The sequence below is a fragment of the Notamacropus eugenii genome, chromosome 3, assembly GCF_028372415.1.
Source record: "Notamacropus eugenii isolate mMacEug1 chromosome 3, mMacEug1.pri_v2, whole genome shotgun sequence".
Classification (NCBI taxonomy): domain Eukaryota; kingdom Metazoa; phylum Chordata; class Mammalia; order Diprotodontia; family Macropodidae; genus Notamacropus; species Notamacropus eugenii.
Genome location: NC_092874.1, coordinates 481,385,426 through 481,397,599, shown reverse-complemented (window position 1 = coordinate 481,397,599; position 12,174 = coordinate 481,385,426). Strand labels below are relative to the sequence as shown.

General features: G+C 44.1%; 1 protein-coding gene across 4 annotated transcripts in view; it reads right to left on the bottom strand.

Annotated features, from left to right (window-relative positions):
- SUGCT (succinyl-CoA:glutarate-CoA transferase) overlaps window positions 1-12,174 on the bottom strand; it is a 634,978-nt gene that overhangs the window by 441,788 nt on the left and 181,016 nt on the right. The window lies entirely within an intron of this gene.

The following is a 12,174-nucleotide window of genomic DNA, read 5'->3' as shown; positions in this document are numbered from 1 at the left end:
AATGACAAAATCCAATATTAGTAAGATCTTAAAGAAACAAATTCACTTATACATTGTTGGTAGAATTGCAAATTGTTAAAACAAATTTTTTAAAGGATATATGAGAGGGCACAAAAGTTAGAAAAACATTCATCTCTTAGAACAGTCAACAAACAGAGCTTCATGACAGGCTCTGTGCTAAGTACTAAAGGTACAAGGAAAAAGCAACAATAGTCCCTATCCTCAAAGTACTTAAACTGCAAAGAGGAAAACAGCATGTACCTATATGGGCATATGCAAAACACATGCAAAGGAGATCAATGTAACCTTCAAGAAGAAGGTAACAGTAGCTGAGAGTGTCAAGAAAGGCGTCTTACAGAAGGTGATGCTTCCACTGGATTATGAAAGAAGTCAGGGATTCTCAGTGGCAGGAAAGAGAACCCTCTCAGCACAGAGAAGAGCCAGTGCAAAGGCACGGAGACAGAAATGGAGAGTCAGCTGTGAGGAACGACAAGTAAGCCAATATGGTCAGGTATGTAAGAAAAAGGAAAGACAGGAAGAAGCCATGTGGTGAACAGAGGCATTTCTAGCTGATCCCAGCATTGATTCTAATTAGCCACACAGGGATGAAAAGGTCCTGGAACAGATTATCTTTCATCTGAGAATCAGCCTAAGTTTGGAGATACATGTCACCATGTTGGCCAGAGAGTGATAACTTCTTTTTTTTTAACCTCCAGGATTTCTAAGCAAGTAAGGAGTCCAGGCACTGAGGAGTTACAATATACAACAGGGGAGGAAGTATTCTTCACAGAGCCCTGTAGCACTGGAACTTTTTATTCCATTCTGTTCAAACTAGCAAAGGAGATAAAATGTGTCTACCGATGATTGTCAAGCTAAGACCTCTCTCTTTATTTACAAAGTGGCCTGAATACTTTGTTTTCTGGTTTTATTTTAAAAGCCCCAAACCCACCTGGTCAAATGGCAGTCTTCCATAGCTCTGACCAGCCTCACCTTTTCAAATAAGAGAAGCTTTTATTGCTTGGCATGTTAAAGTCTTGCCTTGTGAACGATGGAGGCCTTTCCCTTACATGACCTGATCCTTGGCAGCCAAATGAGTTCCTTGGGCTCTGTCTTTGGCCTCTGCAGGGCTGTGTCCTTGGGCTAGGGTGCCAAAAGGTTACTGGCTGTCCCTGCCAATCCTCCCTTTCTGTATTTTACAATGAGAGGCTGGCCCAAGGCTAGTGGCCGTTTATTGACTTCCCTCATTACAATTTCTAAGAATTGGTATTTCTGAATCCGGCAAACTGAATTCTAATGGAAAAGGGAAAATAGTTCAACTGCATACCTATCCAAAATACAGTAAGGATGGCACACTCCCTAGCTGAAATCAAGAGAAATGCACATCCATTTCCCAGTTCACTAATCTTTTGGTATTTAGCATTCCTTAGCAATCGTGAAACAACAGATGATAGTATGGCTCCATCATCATCGACCCTACTTTCACAGTGTACAGTCTTCTAGACCAAGGATGAAGCCCATGGCAAAGAGTGAGGAGAAGGAAATTGATTTGTTAGGGATGCACAGGATACATGCAAGCTAGCAAGCAAACATAAGAAAGAACATTGAAATGCTTCCCCCAACATCTCTTTGCCAAATAAAGAAAACCTTAAAATTACATTATCATTCTCAGAGGAGATCACAAGAGCAAAGAGAATCATGGTTAGAGGTCAAACATTCAATATCTACTCTCAACAGGGTACAATTAGGCCAATTATGATTGAAACCATGTCGGGCCATCATAGCTGAGGCTTGGGTCCAGGGCTTGGAATTCCTTTGCTTCTGTGAGCTCCAGCTAAAATCAGAATGTTATTTTTATTCCAACCGTTCGGTGAGTTTCCTTTCATTACAGCATTTATACAAAATCCTCCAGCCCTGAACCTGACCAAGGACGACCTGAAGCCCACTGCTCCTCATTTGCTTCAAAGAAAGATGAGCGGCTATTCACTGAGAATGACAATGGAGAATTAAGCCACAAATAAAATCTAAGATGGCTTTGAAATTGTAGGTAGGCCTTGACATTCATTGATAATACATGAAAACCTTTAAGACTAAAATTACAAATTGGAAGGCTTCTCTTACTGATTAAATTGTTTTGAAATGGGGCCAATCACAACCACAGAGCAGACTAGCAGACTGCCAGCTTGGATTTCATTTTCTCGGCCATTAGTTAACAGGACCTTTAAGGATTTATATGCAATTTTTCACAATTACTTTCTTATAAACTTACTGAGCTTGCAATTACTTCTTCTTTTGTTTTTTCCAATTTGGGGAAAACTTTCAAAACATGGAAATTCTATGACCCCAGCTTTACTCCAAGAGGTAGCCTGTGACCAAGAGGTAGGGCTCTGTAAATTAACTTTTTAAGATGGCCAGGCTAGACAAACCACTAGCTTATAGCTATTTTAGCAAATACTCCACTTGAAAGTTCTCTCCCAGTCATGGAGGAGTTGAGGTTGATCAAACCAGTTCTCCATGTGATTGGGGAGGTGAGTGAAACAGCTGCTTGGTCAATTGTATTATCCCTCGTGAATTTCCAGGTCATCTGGAAGGTGGTCTCACTGGCAAACTGGGGATTAAATCATGATCATCCTTTAATCCTAGAAGTCCTGAATTAAATCCTCAAATGGTCTCAGTTATACTTGTCTAGCCAAAGTAGGGCCCAAGGATTTAGCAACAGCACAGCCCTTAGAAATAACCTTTTTCCTACTCTCATTTTATAGATAAGCAAATCGGGGCTCCAAGAGTTTGAGACTTGTCATCAATGACACAGCTTGCAACTGTCAAAGGTAAGACTTGAATCTGGCTCTAGCAGGCTCCAGGCCTGGAGCTCTAAGCACTGTAGCATGACTCCTGTCTATACACGGAAAATGCTATTCCTTGTAACCAACACGCCTCCATTGTCACACATCCGAGCCCCCGCCCGCTCTTCATGATATTTTGCTTCATTTCAGTTGATGCTAATAATCTGCATATCCATTTTAAACCATATTGAATCAAAGATGTTCAAAGAAATATGTGCAGTTTCTAAAAAAGCCCAACTCTTCGACAATGAAAAACACTGAAGAATAAACTCTCCATAGTCATTATTTTCAATGTCCACAATAGACAAGACCTCTGGCCAATAAAAGCAGAAGTTTTGCTACATCTACATGTCATGCTAACTGGCAGGTTGCATATGCTTGGCGGCCAGAAGCAAAGAACATAACTGTGCAGAAAGTCTCTGTTTTACTCCAACTTGGTGGTTCAAGCATTACGGCATCATGTTCATGTGATCTGACTACAGGGTTTACTGATACCAAGCAAATTAATTTCTTAGACATATTCATTCATACAAGAATCACAGAATATGTATGAGCCCTATTTCACTGCCATCCAGGACCATCTTTGACCTGCTTCAAGGAAATGAATTTCATGTGTAATTTCAGCTCAACAGAACCAAGCTGTTGTGGGTGGCCCTTAGTATTAGGGGCTGTGTGGTTTTATGCTGAGGTTACCAAAGGGAGCTGCAGCTTCTTACCAACCACTCAATCTCAGTGTACTTTTAAATCAAGGATGTACTGATAGTAAATGTTTAACAACCGGCTCTGCAAGAAAAAAGCACACCTGGCATGATTTTACATTTAATCTGAATTACTGGCTTTTTCTCAAGTCTAAACAAGTACCAGAACAATAAACCAAGCTCTGATTGGTAGCATTTGCTGATGTCCAAAATGTAAATACTCACACTGATTACTTAACAATCTGCTCATGTGACCTGGTATAAGCCAGTTTCAGCACACTACTGCTTTAAATTCATCAGTTATGAACAGGCTAAGCCTAAGTAGTAAAGTTAATAGAATTCCTTTGGAATTAGGGTCTGCACTCATAAATATTCATTAGTCAATAACTATATCTGTACAAAGTCTGGGTTAACTGGCCTGCGTCACTTAAAGAAATACTATCTTACTCATTTACAGACACCATTCCACTTTCAATTCCTCTTTCTAAAAATCTTGAAATAGTTCCTTAAGAAAACCATAACACATATCTATGGCTAACTACTGTTCTTCAAGGAAACTTAACAGAACATTTGTTGAAATTGTGTCAAAAGAAAAAAAACTGTTAGTTGCAAGAAAAATCATTTAAGGGCTCTCTAAAGCACTCACAGAAAACACTTTAGGACATATTAGAAAATCAGTGGTCGATATCTTATCCTGGAAAGCCACCCCACCCTTACCGAGGACTGGGTTTGGTGAATTCCCTGCCTTTTCTACATTTAGCACTCTCTTTTCAGAAGATGGATCCAAGGTGTGCCACTTGGCACCTTAGAAAAGTGAGACAACCTCCTTCAGTCCATGTTTCCCATCCTTATGCACCACACAGGAAGAAATTAATTGAAAAGAAAATATCAAAGGTGCATCTATGTCCTCCCCCATCTTTCCTTCGATCTTCCCTGGGAGGGACAGCCAGGATGGGATTGGGTACAGCCCCAAAGAAAGTATTTTCAGTGGAGGGTCTTCATCTGTTGTTCAGTCCCCTTCCTTTATGATCTAAACTGAGCATTCTTTTTCAATCAAGTTTGATCTTCTTGCGTCCAGATGTTTACTCATTCAGCTTACACTGCAATATTTTTGTATATCCTCCTGGAACTTTGGTTTGGAGGAATTTTATGAGTGTTTATTGTATCATAAATTTAGCATTCAAAGGTATCCTAGAGGCTATCTTATCCAATCTCCCCACCTTACAAATGAGGAAACTGAGGCCCACTGAGGTTTAGTGACTACCCAAAATCAAACAGGTGGTTTTGAGTTCTCTGACTTCAAATCTACCATTCTCTCCACAGTACCACAAATTGGATAATAAATAAATAAGACATTAATTGACAGGGGGAAAGATTCTTTTCAATGTCTGTAACAAGTGAAATTCACAGGCACATGCCATAGGACTGTATTTCCTTACCCTCAATCTCATTTTCATGTTACCTTCTGGGTTTCATCAAGTGCACCAGAGACATCCCAAAACTAAAAATGTGGTCTGATTATACCCATTCTCTATGATATTCTCTCTCCCATGTCAATTCCAGGGCTTTTGGCTTACTGAACAAAGGATGAGGGCAATATTCACAGTCATGATAACAGTGAGCTAACATTTATTTAGGGTTTTAAGATTTGCCAGCATTTCACATCTGCCATCTCATACCTGTGGGCTTGCATTTCAGAAGCCCTGCACCACCTAGGTGGGTGATGGCCAAAGCAGCTGAGAGGCCTGGCAGATTTAGGGTGTCAGGAAAGGCTTTCTAAAAATTAAACATGCCCTAAAACTTAGTGGGCTGCCTCAGGCAGCTCCCCCTTGTCTTCAAGCAAAGACTGACTGATAGGTTATTCAGTTTGCCATCCATAAGTAGTCTGGACCAGGAGCTATGCCAAGCACTGGATATACAAAGAAAGGCAAAAATGGTCCCTGCCTTCAGGGAGCTTACATTTCAATGGGGGAGACAATATCTAAGAGTACACAAGATACAAACCGAGAAGAGTCATGCCCAGGTTCATACGGGATGTCCCAAAAGTCTTAATGTAGTCTTAAACCTTTGGGGTTTTAATACAAAAACCTATATTAGACCTGATAGTTGTGAAAAACCTTACAACTCTGAAATCCCATGATTCTATAGAAAAGCATCCCTCTGAGACTCACAGAAATCACCATGGCTTTCCTCTTCAGATAGTGGTTAGGCTAATCCTGTGCTCCATACGCTGAGGGACCTTGGCTATACCCACAAGTACTGATGGTGAACCCATCAGGAAGACTTTCATCTTGAATTTTCAGAGTCTTGTCTTTTTCCCTCCTCCTCCCCCTGTAGTTTTTCCCAAACACATGAATGCCACATGAAAGAGGGGTCTCTGTCCTCCCCACTATCCTAGTTTTCTCTCCCCCATAATTCCATGCTCACCATAATACAAGCAGGCCAAGTCAAGACAACAAGCATGGTCACATGACAGAGCGATGCACGTAGAGGAATTCCGCTGCTCTGCAGCCACGCCGCCTTTATTATTAACAGCTCTGGACAGCTGGAAAGAGTTTATTTTACTTCTGCATTGAAAAATTCCCACCCTCCCACATCCAAAATATACGAAAGGGGGAAAGGACTCAGCACATATTCTGCCAACGTAGGTGGTTGTTGTTTGCCCTCCATTTTTGAAGAGGACCGATGACATCACGGGAGATTCCAAGACAGGGTAAAAGGGGGAAGGAATCACCCAAACAGCCAGGAGTTGCTGTATTTCCCAAAAAGTCCAACAGGAAACAGAGACATGATAAAAAGTATATTTTTGTATTTTATATGTGTGGGGTTTTTTCAATGCTAAAGAGTTGCTTAAACAGAGTATGAAATCTGAAGAAACAAAATCCTTCAGTAGAAAGCACACTGGATGTGGAGGCAGAAGACCTAGGGTTTGATTACCTCTGTAATCTTGGGCAAAGCTCTGTGACATCTCTAGGTCTGTTTGTTCATCAGTCAAATGAGGAAATTGGACCATATGGCTCCTAAGGTCACTGCCAGCCCTAAATCAAGGATGTTACTGACTTCATACAAAATGTTATCAAGATACAAAATTCCCGATATGTGACTCCATGAAATGAATGCAAGCCAGGAATCTGAGCTTGAATCTGTCCAGAAATAACTAACAGAAGAGACTTATTCTTTGAAGACAATGTGAGCTTCAAACATTTAACTTTGGGATTTTTTTTAAGTTTGTTATTATTTTATTCACATTCTCCATTTTCTCCACTAAAATACCATTGGATCCCAAAGTTTAGAGTTGGAGAGGCCCTTTGTAGCTCCAGTGCTTAGCACAGCCACTGGCCCCTTATTGATGGACTTATCCAGCAACCGATCAGTCAGTCTTTGCTTGAAGACCCTTTTATTACAGAAGAAGTAACTGAGGCCAGAAAAGTGAGGTGATTTGGCTAACGTCACACAACCCCTAAGGGATGGGCTCACAACTCTAATTTCAGCTCTTCAGATCCAAAGAGATCCCGTGTAAAAAGAGCTCCACCAATCTTAAAGTGTCGTATTAGTGCTAGCTACCATTACTGTCATCACCTGACTCCCAATTCATTTCTCTTTCTAATATATCAGGGGGTTACCATAAATGTGGAATATAAACTCCTTGTGAGCAGGGATTGCTTTTTGCTTTTTTATTTCTAGGACCCAAATAGGCTGGATTGCCTTTGGAAAATTGCACAGTTCTCTTAATGGCTTCGAGTTTCCACTAAAACAATGGCCCACCAAGCACCTATAATCCTTAGGGGTTGTCCTGTGGCTGCAAGTCATAGAAAACTAGAGTCTTTTCAAAACAAACTGGATCACCCAATGACCAAGGGGAAGTTCATGGTGGTAGTGAACAGAATGCAACACAGCAATGGCTCAAACAAACATTTAGAGGATATGGCAGAGAAGTCTATACTTGAGGTGGGGCGGGAAGAGATGAAACAGTCACATTTTTAGGGGAGCTAGGAGGTACAATGGACATAGCTGCTGGGCCTGGAGTCAGGAAGACTCCTCCCTGGATTCAAATCTGGCCTCAGACACTTACTAGCTATGTGACCCTGGGCAAGTCACTTCACCTTATTTGCCTGAATTCCTCATTGTAAAATGATTTGGAGAAGGAAAGGGCAAACCATTCTAGTATCCTTTCCAAGCAAACCCCAAATGGCGTCATAAAGAGTCAGACACAACCGAAATGACTCAACAACAAAAATCACATACGTAGAGCTCACAGGATTATGTTCGTCCTTCGTTGCTGAAGAAGACCGTGCCATCAGAGAAATGACGATGTGACTTGCACGTGACTTTGTTTTGAGTGAGGGAGGGCTGCTCAGGTCACCAGCCTCACTCTTCCTCCAGAGCCATCTGAATCCAGTGACCAGATATTCATCAGGATGACTGGAGATGACCCAGGATGCACTGGGAGACCTTGGGCCCTTTAGGCCAAGGTCTTTGCAGGTACTCACTTAGGTGAGGCAATGCCCATTCATTGAATAGGCCTGTTAAAGAAGTAGCCAGGCCATGGCCCCTTTAATGAGGCCAAGAAAAAAGAAAGACCTCAGGTTGGGAGGGAAACAGCAACAGTTACTATTGATAACCACCCCCAGGCTAGGAGGGTCCAGAGGAGCCCTTAGGCGGGGGCCACCAGAGTCCTAGTTTCAGAGTGCAGCAGGTTCAAGGCTCCAAAGACAGGACAGGACAGGAAAGGAGCCAGTAAAACCCAAGTCAGCTGGGCAGCTTTTGGCCATCCAAATTTACCTTCCTTTGGAGAGAAGAAGGCAGGCAGGGGAGGGGGAGGCAGACAGGGAGTCCTGTCCTGTTCTGTCCTGTCCCAAAACCCCAATCCCACTGCACTCTGAAACTGGGATTCCAATGGGGCCCAAAACCAATGGATGTCCCTCATGGCCCCTGGTACCCATACAATGCCATGAGCATGTAAGAAGGGTCCCACTATGTGGGGTGTACCCCCAGTGATTGATTTGAAAGAAGACACAAGTAACAGCCATACAGCACAGGAAGGCATAGATAGCTAGGTTCTACCATGCATCAAGGGAGGAAGCATTCACATCACAGATCACAATAGAATATGGACCCATCCCCAGAGTCTTGCACATAGTAGGCACTTAAAGAGATAAGTGGTGGATTGTCTTCAAACAGCATCTCTAAACTGTTTATTTTCAAGGGAGAAAGATCTTGGAATAAATCATTTTAAAATTACATTTTTTTCAGAAACCATATTTTCAAAAATGATATTTTAATGATAATTTAACTAAATGATTTTACTTTAAGGGGTTTAAATTTCTATTAAATGTTCATTTAATTTAAATCTCATTTAAAATGTAGATTTTAATGATCCCAGTCAATTCCTTTCAGCTGGAGACGGAGACCAACCTCGACATCCCACGTTCTCTGCCCATAGGCAGGCCTGTCTATTATTCAGAATCACAATTCAAACAGATGAGTTTAGCAAAAACCAGCAGATCTGAAGGAAAAGGTTCTTTGTTTCTGCTCGCAGGTGCCAAGGACAAGCCCAGGGATCATTCGAAAAGCGCCCATTTCTCTGGGCTGCGAGTGCATATGAATGAGTGCCTAAAATCAGCCCGAGGGGGGTTTAGTTACTCTTTTTAAATCCACTCCGCAGACTGGGACAGCTTTTTGGCATATTTCTCCCTGAGCCAGATTTTGAGGCCTGAGTAACAACTTTCTAAAAAAAGGAGTCGTAATTAACACCGCCGAACGAACTGAGAACCTCTGATCAGCTTTCTCCGCTAGCTGGAGCAAACCTCTCCTTGTTTGTTTACTAATGGCCCTTGAACTCATACCTGCGGTGACAGCCCCTTGGGGAAGACGAGGCTGGGGACACCACAGCTCCAGGGGATCTGGAAAAATCTGGAACAGTTCCTTTCTTTGTCTTAGCCCTCGGGCTAAGGGCAGGATCCCTTGAAGCTTCCAATCCCTGTGGTAGGACAGGACTCACTGGGAAAAGTCCAGCATGTCAGAATCCTGGGAGACACGTGCTGGGGGGGCTCGGGGGAGGCAAGGGAGGGTTCGAGTCTCCTGCGCCCCACGCCAAAACTCGGATCTCCTGCGCCTCACCCCAGAGCTCAGGTCTCCTACACCCCCCCAAGACTTGAGTTTCCTGTACCCCACCAACACCCCCATTCCCACCCCAGGACTCAGGTCTCCTGCCTGTACCCCAAGACTCAGATCTCCTTGCCCCCTACAACCCAGGGCTCAGGTTTCCTATCCCCCAACACCCTAAGACTCAGATCTTTTGCCCCCCACCCCATGACTCGGGTTTCCTGCCCCTCCCATTCCCACCTTCACCCCAGGACTCAGGTCTCCTACTCCCACCCATCCCCACAGTCCTCTCTCCTTGGCCTTCAGAATCAGCATCTGCCAGGATTCGGACGGGCTGGCCTTTTCTCAGTGCCTCCTGTCATATAACTGGCCTTTATACTGTCTCCAAGCTGGGGACCAACCTTTATCCTTCAGTGCAGCAGAGAGGGCAAAGGGCATCTTCATTTTAGTGCGGAGAACCTTGGGAAGTCCGCAAGGGGGCATGCCTCAGGGAACTGATAATTAAACTTCCAGGGGGAACATTCACACCCCAGAAATCAGCAAACACCACAAACCAGGGCTTGGCTTCTTGTTTTGTTGATTGTCCAGACTTAAGGAAGTGAAGGGGAAAGTGCTAACAATACAGAGGAGCCTTCAAAGGGTGCTGCTGTGAATATATCTACACATTTATTTATCTGAGCATTTGTAGGCATGTATGTACACGCTTGGAGATTGCTTCTGGACCTAAGAAATGGGCCTGAATTCAAATCTGGCCTTACACATTTATGAGCTGTGTGACCTTGGGCAAGTCATTTAACCATGTTTGCCTCAGAGTCTCCTCATCTGTAAAATGAGCCAGAGAAAGCAATGGTAAACCACTCCAGTATCGTGGCCAAGAAAATTCCAAATGGGATCATGACGTGTCGGACTGCATTTGCCTATAGAGGCTTGTGGCCCAGCAGGGGGCTTGGCATGGTGGCCTCTTTCTCAGCTACAACTCAGAGAGATCCAGACAGATATAGAGTAACCTGCAGGCTTGCCAAGGTGCCACACCCCAGCAAGTAGCCCCAGCAGTCAGCTTTGCGCCCCCCCCCCCCCACAGGTGCCTCCTTCCCCTGTTCCCCACTGACACCATGGCCGCTCCACTTTCTCTCTCCCTTACTTCCCAAGCCCCTAAAAGGTCCATCTCTTGTTTAGTTTGTTCCTACTACACGGTCACTAACGTGTAACAGGTAGCCTGGGGATCCAACACAGAGAGTGCTGACTTGGAGCTGAAATTCCACCTCAGACACTTAGCTGCTGGGTGGACTTGGGCAAGTCACTTAACCTCGACCGGTCTTGGTTCCCTGATATGTAAAATGAGGAGACTAATAGTACCTACTTCCCAGGGTTATTGTGAAGATCCAGTGAAGTGCTCTGTGAACCTTAAAGGAGTTTATAAATGTTAGCTTAAAAAAACCGTGTATCCCTTTAGCCTCGGACCTCACCACAAAGCAGAACCTACGTGCAGGCTCCAAGCCAGGTCACCCTTCACGGTGCTCACACTCAGTAACACTCTCCCCGGTCTGACTCAAGATGCGTCCTTGTTCTCCCTCGCTGGCAGGTAAGATTATTGGGGGCGAGGTTTGGGGCATTCTTTGTCTTTCTCTCCTGTGCTTCCAGTAGACAGCCAAGATTCCTGCCTACAAACTCAGTGTTTCTCCCACTGGCCTGTGTTGCCTCCCCCACTGGGCCACCTTCTTCAGATTTAGTAGCAGGAGCAGTGGTGGCAGCAGCAGCAGCAGCTTACATCTAGGTAGAGCTTACACTGCGCTACATGCTTTACATTACTATCCCACTTGATCCGACAACACACTTGACAAGGAGATACTGTAATTATACCCATTTCACAAATGAAGAAACTTAAAGTAAAATGTAGCCTTGGGTGAAACAGTTAGTAAGTGTCTAAGACAGGATTGGAACTCAGGTCTTCCTGACTGCAGACCCAGCACCCAGCTTCTTCAAATAAGCACTGGCTTCCTCAGCAGGGACTCGCTCCAGCAGCATGACCCTCCATTCTCTCAGTTCATGGCCCTTCCAGGTCTTTGTTCCACAATGTTCTACGATCTTCCTCATCTGGGAAACCTGCTGGAGCAAGCTTCTCTCCTCAGCTTTCTGGTCATCACCGAGCCTGGACCTAAAGCCAGCCCAACTCGGGACGACCCAGAGCCTGCCCCTTGGCAGACCCAGCATGGCTAAGAGACTCCCATGCCTATCATGCTAAAATCCCCCCATTCCATACAAGCCAACAAATCCCATTTTATTTATTAGAAAAACTTGCAGGAGAAGCTTGAATCCTTGACAAGATTCAATGCTGTCTGTCTTCCCCACATCCTTCTACTCCTCCTGCCAGGTCAGCAGCCTACAGACGTGTGGTGTTGTTGTATGAGCCCTAATAAAGTCATGGGATGTGAGAGGAGGGAGGAAGACAGTAGGGGGGAGGGGGAGGGGGTATGGTCCATCCCAAAGGAAACTGGACGGAAATGCATCTGAGAAGGAAAACAGAGCAGAAA